The sequence below is a fragment of the Ranitomeya imitator genome, chromosome 3 (assembly GCF_032444005.1).
Source record: "Ranitomeya imitator isolate aRanImi1 chromosome 3, aRanImi1.pri, whole genome shotgun sequence".
NCBI lineage: Eukaryota > Metazoa > Chordata > Amphibia > Anura > Dendrobatidae > Ranitomeya > Ranitomeya imitator.
Genome location: NC_091284.1, coordinates 394,017,594 through 394,038,660, shown reverse-complemented (window position 1 = coordinate 394,038,660; position 21,067 = coordinate 394,017,594).

Genomic DNA, 21,067 nt, shown 5'->3' with positions numbered 1-21,067 from the left:
CTTTCACGGTTATTCATTCGCTGATTAGTCTCGGCAGCTGCCTGTCATGGCTGCCGTGACCAATCAGCGACGGGCACAGTCCGGAAGAAAATGGCCGCTCTTTCTTCCCCGCAGTCAGTGCCCGACATCCGCATACCCCCCTCCAGTCAGCACTCACACAGGGTTAATAGCATCGTTGACCGCGGTGTAACGCACTCGGTTACCGCCGCTATTAACCCTGTGTGACCACCTTTTTACTATTCATGCTGCCTATGCAGCATGAATAGTAAAAATATCTAATGTTAAAAATAATTTAAAAAAATAAAAAACCCGACCCGATCCTATAAAAGTAAAGGTCGCTCAACCCTACTCGTGTGCTTAGCTCATGTCAGCAGCAGGAATGCACCAAAACTACATGTAATTCGCACATGAGTGTTTCAATAAAGTTTTGTCAAAGCCAAATACCAAGAAGTGTCAAAAGCAAAGCAGCATTATTTAAAACATGTCATATCAAAAAGAAACAAAAATCTCAGCATCAAAAACACAATAATAATACATGTAAAAAATGTACACAATTCAATTAAAAAATGGCAAGCAATCTAATTTACATAATAGGTGCACAAATGCTGCAGAAAAATTGCAACATTAAATACTCATCGTGGGCCAATAGCATTAGGCCACGTTCACAAGTTTAGCATATTGTCAGCTTTTTACATCAGTATTGGTAAGCTAACACCAGAAGTGAGTGGAAAATGCAGAAATACTTACCAAATACTGAACATGTGAACATAGCCTTAAATTATGTGCACGTTAACTCTTTTTGCTCTATTTTTCAGTCAGAAACTGATGGAAAATTGAGTTTTTGAGGAGTTTTTAGATTTGAAGGAGGATTTGAAGAAATGTGATCAATTCAACATAATGTCTGGTCCCAAACAGTATAAAAAAATTCTGTGCACATGGCCACTAAGCATACACTCAAACTTTTTGAGGAGTTTTGAGATTTACAGAAGGATTTGGCCTACATGCCCATTGAGGGTTTTTTTTAGGAGATTTTAGAGAAGAAACATTAACGAAAACTGAGTGCAAACTCTTCAAATACTCAATAAAAAGGCAAAAGCGTAAGAGCTAGGGCTCCGAAAACTCTGCAAAAAGACTCTGTGTGCACATAGCCAAAGATAACCCCCTCAACACTTCGTTCACATGTAATACAAATTAATAACATAAACGATATTGCAGGCTCTACATTTTGGTTCTACTTTTCTAGAAGCTCTAAAACTGTGGTTTTAAGAGAAAATGAAAACTTGATTTTAATCATTTATGTTTATGCGATGCAACAGGCCACATTTATTTTTCAATGATAACTTTCCATAAAGACATTTCCATACCACCGAATGCCTATCACCATTGAAAAGAATGGTGCCCATATCAGGGATCTGTTTTTAAATTTTGATCCCACATCAATATTATCCCCAATATCATATATTTTTGTCTGTTTTTCAATTGAGAGCAATTATTTCTAAAATGTTAAAGAACCAGATTCAATTTAGAAAGCATAGTAAATAGTGATGAGCGAATATACTCGTTACTCGAGATTTCTTGAGCATGCTCGGAGTTACTCCAAGTATTTTTTAGTGCTCGGAGTTTTAGTTTTTATTTCTGCAGCTGGATGATTTACATCTGTTAGCCAGCAGAAGTACATGTGGGGATTCCCTAGCAACCAGGCAACCCCCACATGTACTTAGCCTGGCTAACAGATGTAAATCATCCAGCTGCGGCAAGAAAAACTAAATCTCCGAGCACTAACAAATACTTGGAGGACCCCCGAACATGCTCGAGAAATCTCGAGTAACGAGTATATTCGCTCATCACTAATAGTAAATCATTTAAATGGGATGAAAAATGAAGAAAAGTTGCTAACTTTTGAAAATACAATTGCATATATCACAGTATAATTTTCTAGTCAATGTGAAAAACTGGGAAATAAAAAGCACGAAATAAGGTTTTAACTGAAAACATGAAGAGAAACAGAAATGGATCTGGTCACCTGGTAGGGTTGCACCTAAGCAACATCTATAAATCGCATGTTTTACCTGATGCAGGACAGGAAGAAAACATATCTGTGTGAAGTGTGGGCAGCATGGTGGCGCAGTGGTTAGCACTGCAGCCTTGCAGCACTGGGGTCCTGGGTTTTAATCCCACCCAGGACAACATCTGCAAAGAGTTTGCGTGGGTTTCCTCCGGGTACTCCGGTTTACTCCCACATTCCAAAGACATACTGATAGGGATTCTAGATTGTGAGCCCCATCAAGGACAGTGATGATAATGTGTGCAAACTGTAAAGCGCTGCGGAATATGTTAGCGCTATATAAAAAAATAAAAATAAAAAAAAGTGTCACTTGATGCGCTGCTGATAAAATTTGACCAACTAATAATGTTCTTGAAATTTTTTGTCCTAATGAAGAGGTCCTGCGTTTATCTCAAAACACGTTGACTTTGTAAACCTGCTAAAACAAACTTTTCAATGAAATTATTTGTTATTTTATCAGCAGTGCATCAAGTGTCACTTTACCTGGATACATAGTATACATTTTGGTATTTTCAGAAAAACAAGAGTACCATGCAATTCTTATGATAAACTGTTATGCTGTGTACATATACATTACCACACATTTGTACCAATTATGTCACAATTCAAGTAATATTACCAATGTGATAAAAACAGTCATATCATAATAAAATAATGAAAATATATAATGGATGGCTCAGTTCTAAAATAAAGCAACATAAACTTAATTTGAAAGATTTAATTTACTCTCATTAAGAAGAATGATGTCATACCCTTCTACCCCTCAACAGATTCTGGGTAATTACTCAATGTTTCTTGCTCCCATATATCCAGACCTATAATTTGAGGATTTTTCATTTTGCTTTGCTGTACAGTGAAATGTTAATGAACACACCACCAGATACCGAGGTAAAATTAGTACAGGACAGTTGGGACTTTGTTCTACAAAATTAATGTATTTAATCAGAACAAAACTGTTAAATGAACATTCCATTAGAGGAAAACTGATATATGTAGTAGACTGCTAATGCAAAATTAATTCTGTAATCTAGTTCTCTGCCAAAGCATTATACCAAAACAATGCATTTAGCATTATGTGATAGTAGGCAATGTAAATGTATGTGTACAGAATGGAACTAATGTGTTTATGTGCAGTCACCTTTCATATATACAAGGTACTGGGGCGGTCCTCATGTGAGCCAGTTTCTTTGTAGTGCTTGATGGTTTTTGCAACTGCACTTGGGGACACTTTCAAAGTTTTCCCCATTTTTCAGACTGACTGACCTTCATTTCTTAAAGTAATGATGGCTACTCATTTTTCTTTACTTAGAATTTGTATTATGGCATGAAAAAAGCAGCTAACAGTCAATTCAGTAGGACTATCAGCTGTGTATCCACCAGACTTCTGTACAACACAACTGATGGTCCCAACACCATTTATAAGCAAGAAATCCCACTTATTAAACCAGACAGGGCACACCTGTGAAGTAAAAACCATTCCCGGTGACTACCTCTTGAAGCTCATCAAGAGAATGCCAAGAGTGTGCAAAGCAGTCATCAAAGTAAAAAGTGGCTACTTTGAATAACCTAGAATATAAAACATAATTTCAGTTGTTTCACACTTTTTTGTTAAGTATATAATTCCACATGTGTTAATTCATAGTTTTGATGCCTTCAGCATGAATGTACAATTTTCATAGTCATGAAAATACAGAAAAATCTCTAAATGAGAAGGTGTGTCCAAACTTTCGATCTGTACTGTATATATATATATATATATATATATATATACATATACACTATACGGGCATAGGTATTATGTCACCAGCACATTACACCTAAAGTGGTTTTATGACATCTAGAGATTATCAAATCTGATAACATTTGAATTCACGGAATCCTTCGGATTTTACCAGGAAATTGAACTTCAAATTTTTTCTCGGTGAATTGAATGTCCCTTATTATGCTCTGGGATTTGGAAAAGCATCAGAGCATAATAAATGTAAGATATAAAAAAGAAACAACTAATAGTCACCTCACTGCTTACTTCTGCTGCTTACTATCACAGGTACGGTCCTTGGCACCTCTTCTTACCACTGCCATGCACTGAAGCTCTAAACATTTTCACCTGGAGCAAGTTGCGGCAGAAATCCCAGCCTAGTGACCCATCAAAAGGATACGACTTCTGAAATATTGGCTTAGTGTGAATATGCTTTGGGTTACAGTAAAAATAGGGAATAATGACTGTACGGGGGAAAGCAAGAAGTGGAAGTGGAGGTGAGTGGTAAAGTGAGTATTAGTTTTTATTTTTTTTTATATTTTGCCAGCTCTCTATGGTTCAGCAAAAAATAGTGCCCACTCAGGTGCCATCTTGCTGACTTCAAGGGAAGAGAATTACAAAAAAAATCTGCATTTGGAGGATACAGGTTTTGTAAAATGTAACCCCTTAAGATCTGCCGATACGCCATTTAACAGTGGCAGTTAATGGGCCTTATTCCTCAGTGCCAGTTTTTAACAGCGCTGAGAAAAAAGTGTATAGCACCACCATGCATCGAAAAATCTTCAGAGTCTCGGCTACAGGGGGTAGCTGACGCACCAGAGAACATGATTTGGGTTATTTTTTAACAACCCCTGTCACGTGATCACCATTATTCACTGAATAACGGTGATCGCAAAAAAAGTCTTGTTTGCCATTCACTTCTCTTTCCTCTGATATGATCTAGCATACCATAGGAGAGAGAAATGGGGTCCCTCGAGAACCCCCTGGTACATCTGTCATCCCCGATTCCTCCTGCTCTGTTCTCCCAGCCCTCTGCATCATCTTCCTGGAAGTAAATGACAGGTGCATGCGCATTGAGCCTTCCAAGATCTTCCGGCCGGCACCTGGCAACAATAGTTTTCTCTTATTGGTTAATTTTTATTACTGTGATACACCCTATCACAGTGATCAAAATAAAAAAAATAGTAAATCAAACCCCCTTTTGTAACCCCCTTAGTTATGTAAAAATAATAAAATTAAAATTAAAATTTTTCCATTATTTGCAGTTTGGGTTAGGGTTGGGGTTTGGGTTAGAACTGGTTTAGAGCTGAGGATAAGGTTATATTAGGGTAAGGATTGTGTTGGGTTAAGTTTGGGTTAAGGTTGTGGTTAGGGTTAGGGTTGTATTGGGGTTGAGTTGGGGTTAGGGTTGTTATTAAGGGTTAGGGTTGTGGTTAGGATTGTGTTGGGTTTAGGGTTGTGTTGGGTTAGGGTTCTGTTGGGATTAGGGTTCTGTTGGGGTTCAGGATTTAGTTAGGGTTGTGGTTAGGGTTAGGGGTGTGTTGGGGTTAGGGTTGGGTTAAGGGCTGTGTTAGGTTTGGAGTTAGAATTGGGGAGTCCACTGTTTAGGCACATCAGGGGGTCTCGAAATGCTACTTGGTGCCCTACATTGATTCCAGACAATTTTAAGTTCAAAAAGTCAAACTCTGCTCACTCCCTTCTGAGCCCTCCCATGCGCCCAATAAGTGGATTTCCCTCGCTTTTCAGTGTACTCAGGAGAAATTTCACAACGAAATTTGTAGTTCATTTTATTCTTATACCCTTGTGAAAATAAAAAAGTTTGGGTCTAAAGTAAATTTTTAGTGAAAAAAAGTTAAATGTAAATTTTTTCCTTCCACATTGCTTTAGTTCTCGTGCAGCACCTGGACGGTTAATAAACTTCTTCAGTGTGGTTTTGAGCACCTTGAGGGGTGTAGTTTTTAGAATGATGTCACTTTTTGGGTATTTTATGTCATACTGACCCCTCAAAGTCACTTTAAATGTGATGGCCCCTAAAATAAAAGGTTTTGTAAATTTTGTTGGAGAAATCACTGGTTAAATTTTAACCCTAATGACTTCCGAACAAAAAAAAATAATGTTTCCAAAATTGTGTAGATATAAAGTAGACATGTGGGAAATTTTACATATTAACTATTTTGTGTGACGTGACTCTCTTATTTAAAGGTACAAAAAATAAAAATGCAAAAATTTTTTGCCAAATTTCCATTTTTTTCATAAATAAACACAAGTCTTATTGAAGAAATTTTGCCAGTAACAGGAAGTACAATATGTGACAAAAAACCATCTCAGAATCAGTGGGGTACGTTGAAGCATTCCAGAACTATAACCCCATAAAGTGGCAGTGGTCAAAATTGTAAAAATTTGCTTGGTTATTAAGGTAAAAATTGGCTTGGTTACAAAGGAGTTAAATAGTATTAAGTGACGCTGAAATAAACTCACCAAATTCTAGCAACATACCATTCTAAAATCATAGGCATTATTATAGAGTTGCCCCCCCACATTGCAGCTATAGCAGTTTCCACTCTTTTCGGAATGTTTTCAACAAGATTTTGAAGTTGGTCTTGGCAAGTTTTTAAACATTTATCCAGCAGAGCAATTGAAAAATCAATTAAATCAGACACTGATGTTGTAAGAGATGGTCTGGCTAGGGTTGAGCGACTTTTCCTTTTTTTGGATCGAGTCGGGTTTCGCGAACCCCGACTTTGTCAAAAGTCGGGTCGGGTGAAATCGGCCGATTATTGCGAAAAGTCGTGGATCAACCGAAACACGAAACCCAATGTAAGTCAATGGGGAATCAAAGTCGGCAGTGAGTGGAGGACAGGAAAACACCTACAGTGCCCATTTTAATGTAAAAAACATCAATTCTTGCTACTGAAGCTTGTCGATCTTAATTTACCTTATAATAATAGTTATTGAAAATTTGGGGTCATTTGGCTAAAGTTGTGGGGGGGGGGGGGTAGGGCTGGTTCAAGTTTTTTCGTGGGCCCAGGAAACGCAGACTACATCACGGCGGTGGAGCAGGGAGAGGTAAGTATTTAAATTTTGCAAGTGCTCTGATCCTGAGCAAGCGGGGGGGGCCCACTCGTTCGCATTGGCACTGGCACAGGGCCCCTCAAAGTACGGTGGTGTGTTTGACGACGGGGCGCCTCCCACCGGCAGAGACACTTTTGCGTACTGTGAGGGGCCCTGTGCCAGTGACATCGCCAACGAGTATGCCCCCCACCTGATGAAGGAACCTGCACTTTCATCTGCACCTTCCTCTGTGTTCCCATGTAATGTGGTATAGTATGCGGGAAGGGGAACCTGACTTTCAGCAGGGTCAGATTCTGGCTGTGTAGAGTGCAAGGGGAATGTAGTGGTCTGGGTCAATGTACCAGCAGACTCATCTAGCAGTGGCTGGGTAATGGGCAGGATGAGGAGGAAGCACCAATATAGGACCAAATAATAAAGTAGGCTAAATGCAGTTCAAAATTGGTAACAGGACTAAACAGGCGGCATTGCTTTGTTCAGTGGAGGACAACTGTAATGAGTGGCAGACACAGTTAGTAGGCCTAAAATAAAAAAAGTAGGCTAAATGCAGTTCAAAATTGGTAACAGGAGTAAAGAGGTGGCACTGCTTTGTTCAGTGGAGGAGAACAAGAAGCAGCAGCAGACACCGTTAGTAGGCCCAGCCAAACAAGTAGGCCAAATGCAGTTTAACATCCGAAACAGGATGAAAATTGAGGCTCAGCTTTATTCAGTGGAGGAGAAATGCAAGGAGTGGCAGACAACGTTAGTAGGCGTAACCAAACCAGTAGGTCAAATGCAGTGTATTATCCTAAAAAGGATGAAAATTTAATCTCAGCTTTGTTCAGTGGATGAGAAATCCAAGGAGCGGCAGACATCGTTAGTAGGCATAACCTAACCAGTAGGCCAAATGCAGTGTAATATCCTAACCAGGATGAAAATTGAAGCTCAGCTTTGTTCAGTGGAGAACAACAAGCAGCGGCAGACACCATTAGTAGGCATAACCAAACCAGTAGGCCAAATGCAGTGTAATATCCTAACCAGGATGAGAATTGAAGCTCAGCTTTGTACAGTTGAAGGAGAACAACAAGCAGCAGCAGACACTGTTAGTAGGTGTAACCAAACCAGTATGCCAAATGCAGTGTAATATCCTAACCAGGATGAAAATTGAAGCTCAGCTTTGTACAGTTAAAGGAGAACAACAAGCAGCGGCAGACACCATTAGTAGGCGTAACCAAACCAGTAGGCCAAATGCAGTGTAATATCCTAACCAGGATGAAAATTGAAGCTCAGCTTTGTTCAGTGGAGAACAACAAGCAGCGGCAGACACCATTAGTAGGCATAACCAAACCAGTAGGCCAAATGCAGTGTAATATCCTAACCAGGATGAGAATTGAAGCTCAGCTTTGTACAGTTGAAGGAGAACAACAAGCAGCAGCAGACACTGTTAGTAGGTGTAACCAAACCAGTATGCCAAATGCAGTGTAATATCCTAACCAGGATGAAAATTGAAGCTCAGCTTTGTACAGTTAAAGGAGAACAACAAGCAGCGGCAGACACCATTAGTAGGCGTAACCAAACCAGTAGGCCAAATGCAGTGTAATATCCTAACCAGGATGAAAATTAAAGCTCAGCTTTGTTCAGTGGAGGAGAACAACAAGCAGCGGCAGACACCGTTAGTAGACATAACCAAACCAGTAGGCCAAATGCAGTGTAATATCCTAACCAGGATGAAAATTGAAGCTCAGCTTTGTTCAGTGGAGAACAACAAGCAGCGGCAGACACCATTAGTAGGCATAACCAAACCAGTAGGCCAAATGTAGTGTAATATCCTAACCTGGATGAGAATTGAAGCTCAGCTTTGTACAGTTGAAGGAGAACAACAAGCAGCAGCAGACACTGTTAGTAGGTGTAACCAAACCAGTATGCCAAATGCAGTGTAATATCCTAACCAGGATGAAAATTGAAGCTCAGCTTTGTACAGTTAAAGGAGAACAACAAGCAGCGGCAGACACCATTAGTAGGCGTAACCAAACCAGTAGGCCAAATGCAGTGTAATATCCTAACCAGGATGAAAATTAAAGCTCAGCTTTGTTCAGTGGAGGAGAACAACAAGCAGCGGCAGACACCGTTAGTAGACATAACCAAACCAGTTGGCCAAATGCAGTGTAATATCCTAACCAGGATGAAAATTGAAACTCAGCTTTGTACAGTTGAAGGAGAACAACAAACAGTGGCAGACGCCGTTGCTAGGCGTAACCAATCCAGTACACCAAATGGAGTGCAATATCAGACACCGGATGAAAATTGAGGCTCAGCTTTGTTCAGTGGAGAACACCAAGCAGCGGCACACACCATTTGTAGGCCCCACCAAAGAAGTAGGCCAAATGCAGTTTACTATCTGACACCGGATGAAAATTGAGGCTCAGCTTTGTTCAGTGGAGAACAACTGTAATGGGAGGCAGACACAGTTAGTAGGCCTAAATAAGTAAGTAGGCAAAATGCAGTTCTAAATTGGTAAGTGGAGTACACAGGCGGCATAGCTTTGTTCAGCGGAAGACAACTGTAATAAGTGGCTCAGACACACAGTGTAGGCCTAAAATAAAAAAGGTGGCTAATTGCAGTTCAAAATTTGTAAGAGGAGTACACAGGCGGCATAGCATGGTTCAGCGGAGGAGGACAACTGTAATAAGTGGCTCAGACAGACTGAGTAGTCCTAAAAAAACAGTTAGCTGAATGCAGTTCCAAATTGGTAACAGGAGTACACAGGCGGCATAGCTTGGTTCAGCGGAGGACAGCTGTAATAAGTGGCTCAGACAGTCAGAGTAGGCCTAAAATATAAAAAGTAGGCTAATGTCAGTTAAAAATTTGTTTGAGTAATACACAGGCGGTATAGCTTTGTTCAGCGGAGGACAGTTGTAATGTGTGGCACAGACAGACAGACAGACAGAGGCCTAAAATAAAAAAAAGGTGGCTAAATGCAATTCGAAACTGCTAGCAGGAATAACAAGGCGGCCTAGCTTGTTTCAGCGCGGGACAGTTGTAATGTGTGGCGCAGACAGACAGACAGAAAGACAGACAGAGGCCTAACATGAAAAGGTGGCTTCACGCAGTTCCAAACTGCTAGCAGGAATAACCAGGCGGCCTAGCTTTTTTCAGCGGGGTACAGTTGTAATGTGTGGCCAGACAGACAGACAGACAGAGGCCTAAAATAAGAAAAGGTGGCTAAATGCAGTTTAAAACTGCTAGAAGGACTAACCAGGCGGCCTAGCTTGTTTCAGCAGGGGACAGTTGTAATGTGTGGCGCAGACAGACAGACAGACAGACAAGAGGCCTAAAATAAAAAAAGGTGGCTAAATGCTGTTCGAAACTGCTTGCAGGAATAACCAGGCGGCCTAGCTTTTTTCATGGGGGGACAGTTATAATGTGTGGCGCGGACAGACAGACAGAGGCCTTACATAAAAAAGGTGGCTAAATGCAGTTCAAAACTGCTAGCAGGACTAACCAGGCGGCCTAGCTTTTATCAGCAGGGGACAGTTGTAATGTGTGGCGCAGACAGACAGAGACCTAAAATAAAAAAAGGTGGCTAAATGCAGTTCGAAACTGCTAGCAGAAATAACCAGGCGGCCTAGCTTTTGTCAGCGGGGGACAGTTGTAATGTCTGGCACAGACAGACAGACAGACAGAGGCCTAACATAAAAAAGGTGGCTAAATGCAGTTCAAAACTGCTAGAAGGACTAACCAGGCGGCCTAGCTTGTTTCAGCGGGGACAGTTGTAATGTGTGGCGCAGACAGACAGACAGACAGAGGCCTAAAATAAAAAAAGGTGGCTTCATGCAGTTCAAAACTGCTAGCAGGAATAACCAGGCGGCCTAGCTTTTTTCAGCGGGGGACAGTTGTAATGTGTGGCGCAGACAGACAGACAGACAGACAGAGGCCTAAAATAAAAAAGGTGGCTAAATGCAGTTCGAAACTGCTAGCAGGAATAACCAGGCGGCCTAGCTTTTTTCAGCGGGGGACAGTTGTAATGTGTGGCGCAGAAAGACAGACAGAGGCCTAACATAAAAAGGTGGCTAAATGCAGTTCAAAACTGCTAGTAGGACTAACCAGGCGGCCTAGCTTGTTTCAGCGGGGAACAGTTGTAATGTGTGGTGCAGACAGACAGACAGACAGAGGCCTAAAATAAAAAAGGTGGCTTCATGCAGTTCAAAACTGCTAGCAGGAATAACCAGGCGGCCCAGCTTTTTTCAGCGGGGGACAGTTGTAATGTGTGGCGCAGACAGACAGACAGACAGAGGCCTAAAATAAAAAAGGTGGCTTCATGCAGTTCAAAACTGCTAGCAGGAATAACCAGGCGGCCTAGCTTTTTCAGCGGGGCACAGTTGTAATGTGTGGCGCAGACAGACAGACAGAGGCCTAACATAAAAAAAGGTGGCTAAATGCAGTTCGAAACTGCTAGCAGGAATAACCACGCGGCCTAGCTTTTTTCAGCGAGGGACAGTTGTAATGTTTGGCGGAGACAGACAGACAGAGGCCTAACATAAAAAAGGTGGTTAAATGCAGTTCAAAACTGCTAGCAGGACTAACCAGGCAGCCTAGATGTTTCAGCGGCGGACAGTTGTAATGTGTGGCGCAGACAGACAGACAGAGAGACAGAGGCCTAAAATAAAAAAGGTGGCTTCATGCAGTTCAAAACTGCTAGCAGGAATAACCAGGCGGCCTAGCTTTTTTCAGCGGAAGACAGTTGTAATGTGTGGCACAGACAGACAGACAGAGGCCTAAAATAAAAAAGGTGGCTTCATGCAGTTCAAAACTGCTAGCAGGAATAACCAGGCGGCCTAGCTTTTTTCAGCGGGGGACAGTTGTAATGTGTGGTGCAGACAGACAGACAGAGAGACAGAGGCCTAAAATAAAAAAAAGTGGCTAAATGCAGTTTGAAACTGCTAGCAGGACTAACCAGGCGGCCTAGCTTGTTTCAGCGGGGGACAGTTGTAATGTGTGGCGCAGACAGACAGACAGACAGACGCCTAAAAAAAAATGTGGCTTCATGCAGTTCAAAACTGCTAGCAGGAATAACCAGGTGGCCTAGCTTTTTTCAGCGGGGGACAGTTGTAATGTGTGGCGCAGACAGACAGACAGACAGACAGAGGCCTAACATAAAAAAGGTAGCTGCATGCAGTTCAAAACTGCTAGCAGGACTAACCAGGCGGCCTACTTTGGTTCAGCGTGGGAGGACAACTGTTATGAGAGGCTGACACAGTTACTAGGCAAAAAAAAGTAAGTAGGCTACATGCAGTTCACAATTGGTAACAGGAGTACACAGGTGGCATAGCTTTGCTCAGCAGAGGACAACTGTTATAAGTGGCTGACATAGTTAGTAGGATAAAATACTAAAGTGGGCTAAATGTCTGCCAAGGAATTGTTCATAAATAAACTGGTGGCATAGTGAGGTACAGGGGTGGGCTCCTCTGCAGAGGTGCAGACAGTGGTACTTGTCGCAAAGTATTAAGGGGTCTAAATGGAGGCCAGGGCCCCTGTATATTTTAACTATCATCTATCATTGCAACAAATTTGTATTGGCAGTGCCATTTAAGGATTTAACAGCACAGACTACACAGTGGTGGGGCAGGGAGAGGTAAGTTTTGTAAGTGGTAGAGCACTGTTCGAGCTGGGGGGAACACTCTCTCATGGGCGGCGGTACTGGCACAGGGCCCCTCATATTACGACGGTGTGTCTGACGTTGGTTGTGCACCACCACCGTCAGAGACACTTCATTGTACTATGAGGGACCCTGTGCCAGTGGCGTCGCCAAAGAGTAGGCACACCCACTTGTCCAGGCAAACGGCACTTGCATGGGTGCTTGCACCAAGTTGTGACCACGGCCCTGTGGGGGGAATCAGCCCATTTAGGGAGGTATACAAATGGCCTATAGTGGACATTCGGCACCTGCAAATGGCGGAATTGGAGCAGTCAGTAAGAGGAGGCCAAAAACAAGAAATTTTTCTGGCAAGCTACGTGTCAGCAGGGGAAGGTGGGGCAAAATAATTTGAAATCCATGATTGGTTCATTTTAATGAAGGTTAGATCATCAACATTTCGGGGAGCCAGACCTGTCCTTTTTTCGGTCAGTATTGAGCCAGCAGCACTGAAGACTCTCTCTGATAGCACACTAGCAGCTTGGCAAGTGAGCTCCTGTAATGCATATTCTGCCAATTCAGGCCAGGTGTCTAGTTTAGGTGCCCAGTAATCAAAGGAAAATGACCTGTGAGGGAGATCATTGATAATGGTGGAAAAATAGTTGGTAACCATACTGGACAAATGCTGTCTCCTGTCACTTTGAATCGATGCAGCAGTACCTGTCGTGTCTGCGGTCATTGCGAAATCAGTCCACAACCTGGTCATAAATCCCCTCTGTCCAACGCCACTTCGGCTTTGTGCACCTCTAACACCTCTGCCATGCTGTCCCCTACAGCTCGTGTGAGAACCATCACCGCCGCTGTGTGCTGGGAATGCCTGAACCAAACGGTCTACAAGAGTTGCTTGTTTGATAGCCAATATATGCTCAAGGTTCTCATGTGGCATGATATTTTTCTTTGTATCGTGGATCCAGGATGCAGGCCAACCAGTAATCATCATTGGTCATCATTTTGATAATGCGGGGGTCCCGTTTTAGGATACGCAAGGCATACTCTGCCATGTGGGCCAAAATTCCAGGTGTCAATTCATTGCTTGTGCTGGGTTGAGGAGCACTTTCTTGAAAATCTACATCACTTGTGGCCCGCAAAAACCCTGTACCTGACCTTGCAATGCCACCAGTTTCTATTGCCCCCTGAGAAGCTTCCTCCTCCCATAAATATTCATCCCCATCATCCTTCTCCTCCTCCTCCTCTTCATCCGCCACCTCGTACCGGAGACTTCCCTGAGAAGACAATGGCTGACTGTCATCAAGGCTTCCCTCCTCCTCGGCCGCAGACGCCTGCTCCTTGATGTGCGTCAAACTTTGCATCAGCAGACGCATTAGTGGGATGCTCATGCATATGATGGCGTCGTCTGCACAGACCAGCCGTGTGCATTCCTCAAAACACTGAAGGACTTGACAGAGATCTTGGAGCTTCGACCATTGTACACCAGAAAATTCCATGTCTGCCATCCAACTGCCTGCCCATGTATGTGTATCCTCCCACAAATACATGACAGCATGCCTCTGTTCGCACAGCCTCTGAAGCATGTGCAGTGTGGAGTTCCACCTTGTTGCAACGTCGATTATTAGGCGGTGCTGGGGAAGATTCAGCGATCGCTGATGGTTCAGCATACGGCTGGAATGTACGGGCGACATGCGGATGTGCGAGCAAAGTCTGCGCACCTTCAGGAGCAGGGCTGGTAAATCAGGGTAATTTTTGAGGAAGCACTGCACCACCAGGTTCAAGGTGTGAGCCAGGCAAGGTATGTGTTTCAGTTCTGAAAGGGCTATGGCAGCCATAAAATTCCTTCCATTATCACTGACTACCTTGCCTGCCTCAAGATGTACACTGCCCAGCCATGACTCAGTTTCTTGCTGCAAGTACTCGGCCAGTACTTCCGCGGTGTGTCTGTTGTCGCCCAAACACTTCATTTGCAGCACAGCCTGCTGATGCTTACCACAAGCTGATCGATAATGGGACACCTCGGGTGCAACACTGGCAGCAGCGGATGGAGTGGTCGAGTGACTGCGCTTTGTGGATGAGCTTTCGCTTCTGGAGGAGGAGGAGGTGGGGCGAACGCCTACAGCCAACTGTTTCCTAGACCGTGGGCTAGGTAAAACTGTGCCACTATGGCTGTCCCCTGTGGACCCTGCATCCACCAGATTAACCCAGTGTGCCGTGACGGATACGTAACGTCCCTGGCCATGCCTACTGTTCCATGCATCTGTTGTGAGGTGCGCCTTTCTACTGACTGATGGCCTCTGTGCATGGACATGTTGGTGGAGTGCTGGGATGGCTTTTCTCACAAAGAAGTGTCGACTGGGTAGATCATAGCGTGGTACTGCGTAGGCCATCAGGGCTTTGAAAGCTTTGCTTTCAACCAACCGGTAGGCCATTAACTCTCACGAGATTATTCAAGCAATGTAGCCGTTCAAACCCTGTGTACACGGATGAGAGGAAGAGTACTTTCTTTTCCTATCGAGAGTCTCTTGTAGGCTGAGCTGAACTGGAGAGCTGCATATGGTGGAACTAGCGGGGGTGGTGGTGGACATGGCAGATTGAGAGAGGCTTGGTGATGGTATTCTTGATGTGGGCGTACCTACAGTGTTTCCAACCAAGAACCATGTGATTCCCTGACTGCTTTGGCCTTGCGACAATACCTCCACATTTGCTACTGGTGGTGTCATAATCGGTGGGCTTCCAGTGAAGGAAGCAATGTTGCGTTGCTGACTAGCTTCAATATGAGCAGTTGCACCAATGGTACGGGACGTTTGGTAGTTAGTCCAGGCTTCCAAGTGCCAGCTGGTTAAATGTCTACGCATGCACATTGTATTTAAATTTTGAACATTCTTCCTTCTGCTAAAGGTCTTGGAGCATTTCTTACATGTTACTTTGGACTGATCATTCGGATCTTGGTTAAAAAATTGCCGCACTGCACTCTTCCTACTATGGAATACCATTTCAGGCTTTGCACGCTGTGCTACTGTCACCAGATGGCCACGCCGTCCTACACCTGTTGTGGTTTTTGACACACGTTTTTGGCCTGATACGGGCCTGCCAGATGACAGCTTTTGCGATGTAGATGGCTGCTGCGGATCATCCTCCTCCGCTTCTGAGCTACTGGCAGTGGCACCCTCTTCCCCCAATGGCTGCCAATCTGGGTCAACAAATGGGTCATCTATCACCTCCTTTTCAATGTCATGTGCACCATCCTCTGTGTCACCGTGTAAGGTGCTATAGCATTCGGGACGGGGCATCATAGTCTCATCAGGGTAAGATTCTGGCTCAGTACACTGCGAGGGCAATGTAGTGATCTGAGTCAATGGAACAGCATAATAATCTAGCTGTGGCTGTGGATCTCTGCACTCCATGTCCGATTCATCTTGTAATGGGCTTTTAACAATTTGCCTCTCTAACCCAGGCATGGTATGTGTAAAGAGCTCCATGGAGTAAAGTGTAGTGTTGCCTGCCGCATCCTTCACTTTTGTTTTGGGTGAAGGACACAAGGAAGCCACTTTTTGTGGACCAGGAGCAGCCACTGATGACTCGCTGCTTTTAGATTTCAAACCTTCTGAAGAGGATGCAAAAAAGCTAGAGGCTGAGTCAGCAAGGAAAGCCAAAACTTGTTCCTGCTGCTCCGGCTTTAAAAGCTGTTTTCCTACTCCCAGATGAGGGAGCCTTCGAGGCCTTGTGTAGCCAGACGATGACGCTGGCTCAACATCTCAAGCCTTTGGTGCTATATTGCTTTTCCCAGTACCACCAGATGCTCCCTTACCACCACCACCATCAGTACCAACTGGCAACGACCGCCCACGGCCTCTTCCACCAGACTTCTTCATTTTTGTGAAAATGTTACCAAAATAACAACCGTTATATGGTAGCGTTAAACAAGGTAGAAGACGTATATTAACTTTTGGAGAATTTATATCTCCATTTTTTGGCGGAAAGAGTGCAGCAATAAACAGGCCCTGTGTATTACGCTACACAATATAAGTGGCAGAACGTGGCTGGCAGATATACCACAAACAGAACAGACGTATAGAAACTTGTGGGCAATTTAAATCTCCCTTTTTTTGAGGGGAGAATGTAGCAAAAAACAGGCCCAGTGTATTACACTACACAATGTCAGTGGCAGAACGTGGCTGTCAGATAAGCGACAAACAGAACTGACGTATAGAAACTTGTGGGCAAATTAAATCTCCCTTTTTTGGGGGGGGGAAATGCAGCAAAAAACAGGCCCAGTGTATTACACTACACAATGTAAGTGGCAGAACGTGGCTGCCAGATATATGACCAACAGAACTGACGTATAGAAACTTGTTGGCAATTTAAATATCCCTTTTTTTGGGGAGGAGAATGCAGCAAAAAACAAACTTAGTGTATTACACTACACAATGTCAGTGGCAGAACGTGGCTGCCAGATATACGACAAACAGAACTGACGTATTGAAACTTGTGGGCAATTTAAATCTCCCTTTTTTGGGGGGGGGGGGAGAATGCAACAAAAAACAAGCCCAGTGTATTACACTACACAATGTATGTGGCAGAACATGGCTGCCAGATATACGACCAAGAGAACTGACGTATAGAATCTTGTGGGCAATTTAAATCTCCCTTTTTTTTGGGGGGGGGAGAATATAGCAAAAAACAGGCCCAGTGTATTTCACTACACAATGTCAGTGGCAGAACGTGGCTGCCAGATATACGACCAACAGAACTGACTTATAGAAACTTGTTGACAATTTAAATCTCCCTTTTTGGGGGGGAGAATACAGCAAAAAACAGGCCCTGTGTATTACACTACACAATGTCAGTGGCAGTACGTGGCTGGCAGATAAACGACAAACAGAACTGACGTATAGAAACTTGTGGGCAATTTAAATCTCCCTTTTTTTGGGGGGGGGGGGGAGAATGTAGCAAAAAACAGGCCCAGTGTATTACACTACACAATGTCAGTGGCAGAACGTGGCTGCCAGATATATGACCAACAGAACTGACGTATAGAAACTTGTTGGCAATTTAAATATCCATTTTTTGGGGAGGAGAATGCAGCAAAAAACAGGCCCAATGTATTACACTACACAATGTCAGTGGCAGAACGTGGCTGCGAGATATACGACTAACAGAACTGACATATAGAAACTTGTGGGTAATTTAAATCTCCCTTTTCTGGGGGGAGAATGTAGCAAAAAACAGGCCCAGTGTATTACACTACACAATGTAAGTGTCAGAAAGTGGCTGGCAGATATACAACCAACTGAACTGACGTATAGAAACTTTTTGGCAATTTAAAACTCCCTTTTTTGGGGTGGAGAATGCAGCAAAAAACAGGCCCTGTGTATTACACTACACAATGTCAGTGGCAGAACGTGGCTGCCAGATATACGACAAACAAAAAAGACGTATTGAAACTTGTGGGCAATTTAAATCTCCCTTTTTTGGGGGGAAGAATGCAGCATAAAACAGGCCCAGTGTATTACACTACACAATGTAAGTGGCAGAATGTGGCTGGCAGATATACGACAAAGAGAACTGACGTATAGAAACTTGTGGGCAATTTAAATTTCCTTTTTTTGGGGGGGAGACTGCAGCAAAAAACAGGCCCAGTGTATTACACTACACAATGTAAGTGGCAGAACGTGGCTGGCAGATATACGACAAACAGAACTGACGTATAGAAACTTTTTGGCAATTTAAAACTTCCTTTTTTGGGGGGAAGAATGCAGCAAAAAACAGGCCCAGTGTAGTGTTGAGCGATACCGTCCGATACTTGAAAGTATCGGTATCGGATAGTATCGGCCGATACCCGAAAAATATCGGATATCGCCGATACCGATATCCGATACCAATACAAGTCAATGGGACATCAAGTATCGGAAGGTATTCTCATGGTTCCCATGGTCTGAAGGAGAGGAAACTCTCCTTCAGGCCCTGGGATCCATAGGGATGTGTAAAATAAAGAATTAAAATAAAAAATATTGATATGCTCACCTCTCCGGCGGCCCCTGGACATCACGCTGCTAACCGGGAGGCTTCTTTGTTTAAAATGCGCGCCTTTAGGACCTGCGAATGACGTCCCGGCTTCTGATTGGTCGCGTGCCGCCCATGTGACCGGCACGCGACCAATCAGAAGCCGTGACGTCATTCGCAGGTCCTCAATTCCTAGAATTAGGAGTTTTTGTGAATGAGAATGACGTCGCGGCTTCTGATTGGTCGCGTGCCGGTCACATGGGCAGCACGCGACCAATCAGAAGCCGCGACGTCATTCTCATTCACTAAACTCCTAATTCTAGGAATTGAGGACCTGCGAATGACGTCACGGCTTCTGATTGGTCGCGTGCCGGTCACATGGGCGGCACGCGACCAATCAGAAGCCGGGACGTCATTCGCAGGTCCTAAAGGCGCGCATTTTAAACAAAGAAGCCTCCCGGTTAGCAGCGTGATGTCCAGGGGCCGCCGGAGAGGTGAGCATATCAATATTTTTTATTTTAATTCTTTATTTTACACATCTCTATTGATCCGATACCGATAGCTGATATCACAAAACTATCGGATCTCGGTATCGGAATTCCGATACCGCAAGTATCGGCCGATACCCGATACTTGCGGTATCGGAATGCTCAACACTAGCCCAGTGTATTACAGTACACAATGTAAGTGTCAGAACGTGGCTGGCAGATATACGACCAACAGAACTGATGTATAGAAAGTTTTTGGCAATTTAAAACTCCCTTTTTTTGGGGGGGGAGGGAGAATGCAGCAAAAAAACAGGCCCTGTGTATTACACTACACAATGTCAGTGGCAGAATGTGGCTGGCAGATATATAAAAAAATACAAGCGCTGTTGTACAATTTCAATCTCCCTACAATGATCCAAGGACAAGTATGGCAGCAATAAAAAGGACTGCTGCACACAAAAGAGTGTGGACAAAGAAACAAGAGAGCTGTGCAGAAACGAGCAACAGGATTTTTGCTTTTAAAAAAGCAGTTGGTTTGCACAGCGGCGTACAAACAGCAATGCAGCTATCAGGGAGCCTTATAAGGCAGCCTAATAAGCTACAGAGCTGATGCACCAAAAAAAAAACTCCACTGTCCCTGCAAAGAAAAGGTGGTGTTGGACAGTGGAAATCGATACAGCACAAGCAGTTTTGGGGTTAATCTTCCCTCCCTAACTATATCCCTTCGCCTGATGAAGCTGCAGCAACCTCTCCCTATGCTAAGATCGGTAGAAGTAAGATGGCGGTCGGCACTAGTTTAAAATGCATAACAGCAATAATGATTAAAATGGTATATTCCAAACCATCAAAAGGTATTATATAATGTGCATATACAGTCATGGCCAAAAGTATTCACACCCCTGCAATTCTGTCAGATAATACTCATTTTCTTCCTGAAAATGATTGCAAACACAAATTCTTTGGTATTATTATCTTCATTTAATTTGTCTTAAATGAAAAAACACAAAAGAGAATGAAGCAAAAAGCAAAACATTTCACACAAAACTCCAAAAATGGGCCAGACAAAAGTATTGGCACCCTCAGCCTAATACTTGGTTGCACAACCTTTAGCCAAAATAACTGCGACCAACCGCTTCCGGTAACGATCAACGAGTTTCTTACAATGCTCTACTGGAATTTTAGACCATTCTTCTTTGGCAAACTGCTCCAGGTCCCTGATATTTGAAAGGTGCATTCTCCAAACTGCCATTTTTAGATCTCTCCACAGGTGTTCTATGGGATTCAGGTCTACACTTACTGCTGGCCACCTTAGAAGTCTCCAGTGCTTTCTCTCAAACCATTTTCTAGTGCTTTTTGAAGTGTGTTTTGTCCTGCTGGAAGACCCATGACCTCTGAGGGAGACCCAGCTTTCTCACACTGGGCCCTACATTATGCTGCAAAATTTGTTGGTAGTCTTCAGACTTCATAATGCCATGCACACGGTCAAGCAGTCCAGTGCCAGAGGCAGCAAAGCAACCCCAAAACATCAGGGAACCTCCGCCATGTTTGACTGTAGGGACCGTGTTCTTTTCTTTGAATGCCTCTTTTTTCTCCTGTAAACTCTATGTTGATGCCTTTGCCCAAAAAGCTCCACTTTTGTCTCATCTAACCAGAGAACATTCTTCCAAAACATTTTAGGCTTTTCAGGTAAGTTTAGGCAAACTCCAGCCTGGCTTTTTTATGTCTTGGGGTAAGAAGTGGGGTCTTCCTGGGTCTCCTACCACACAGTCCCTTTTCATTCAGACGCTGACGGATAGTACGGGTTGACACTGTTGTACCCTCGGACTGCAGGGCAGCTTGAACTTGTTTAGATGTTAGTCGAGGTTCTTTATCCAACATCCGCACAATCTTGCATTGAAATCTCTTGTCAATTTTTCTTTTCCATCCACATCTAGGGCGGTTAGCCACAGTGCCATGGGCTTTAAACTTCTTGATGACACTGTGCACGGTAGACACAGGAACATTCAGGTCTTTGGAGATTGACTTGTAGCCTTGAGATTGCTCATGCTTCCTCACGATTT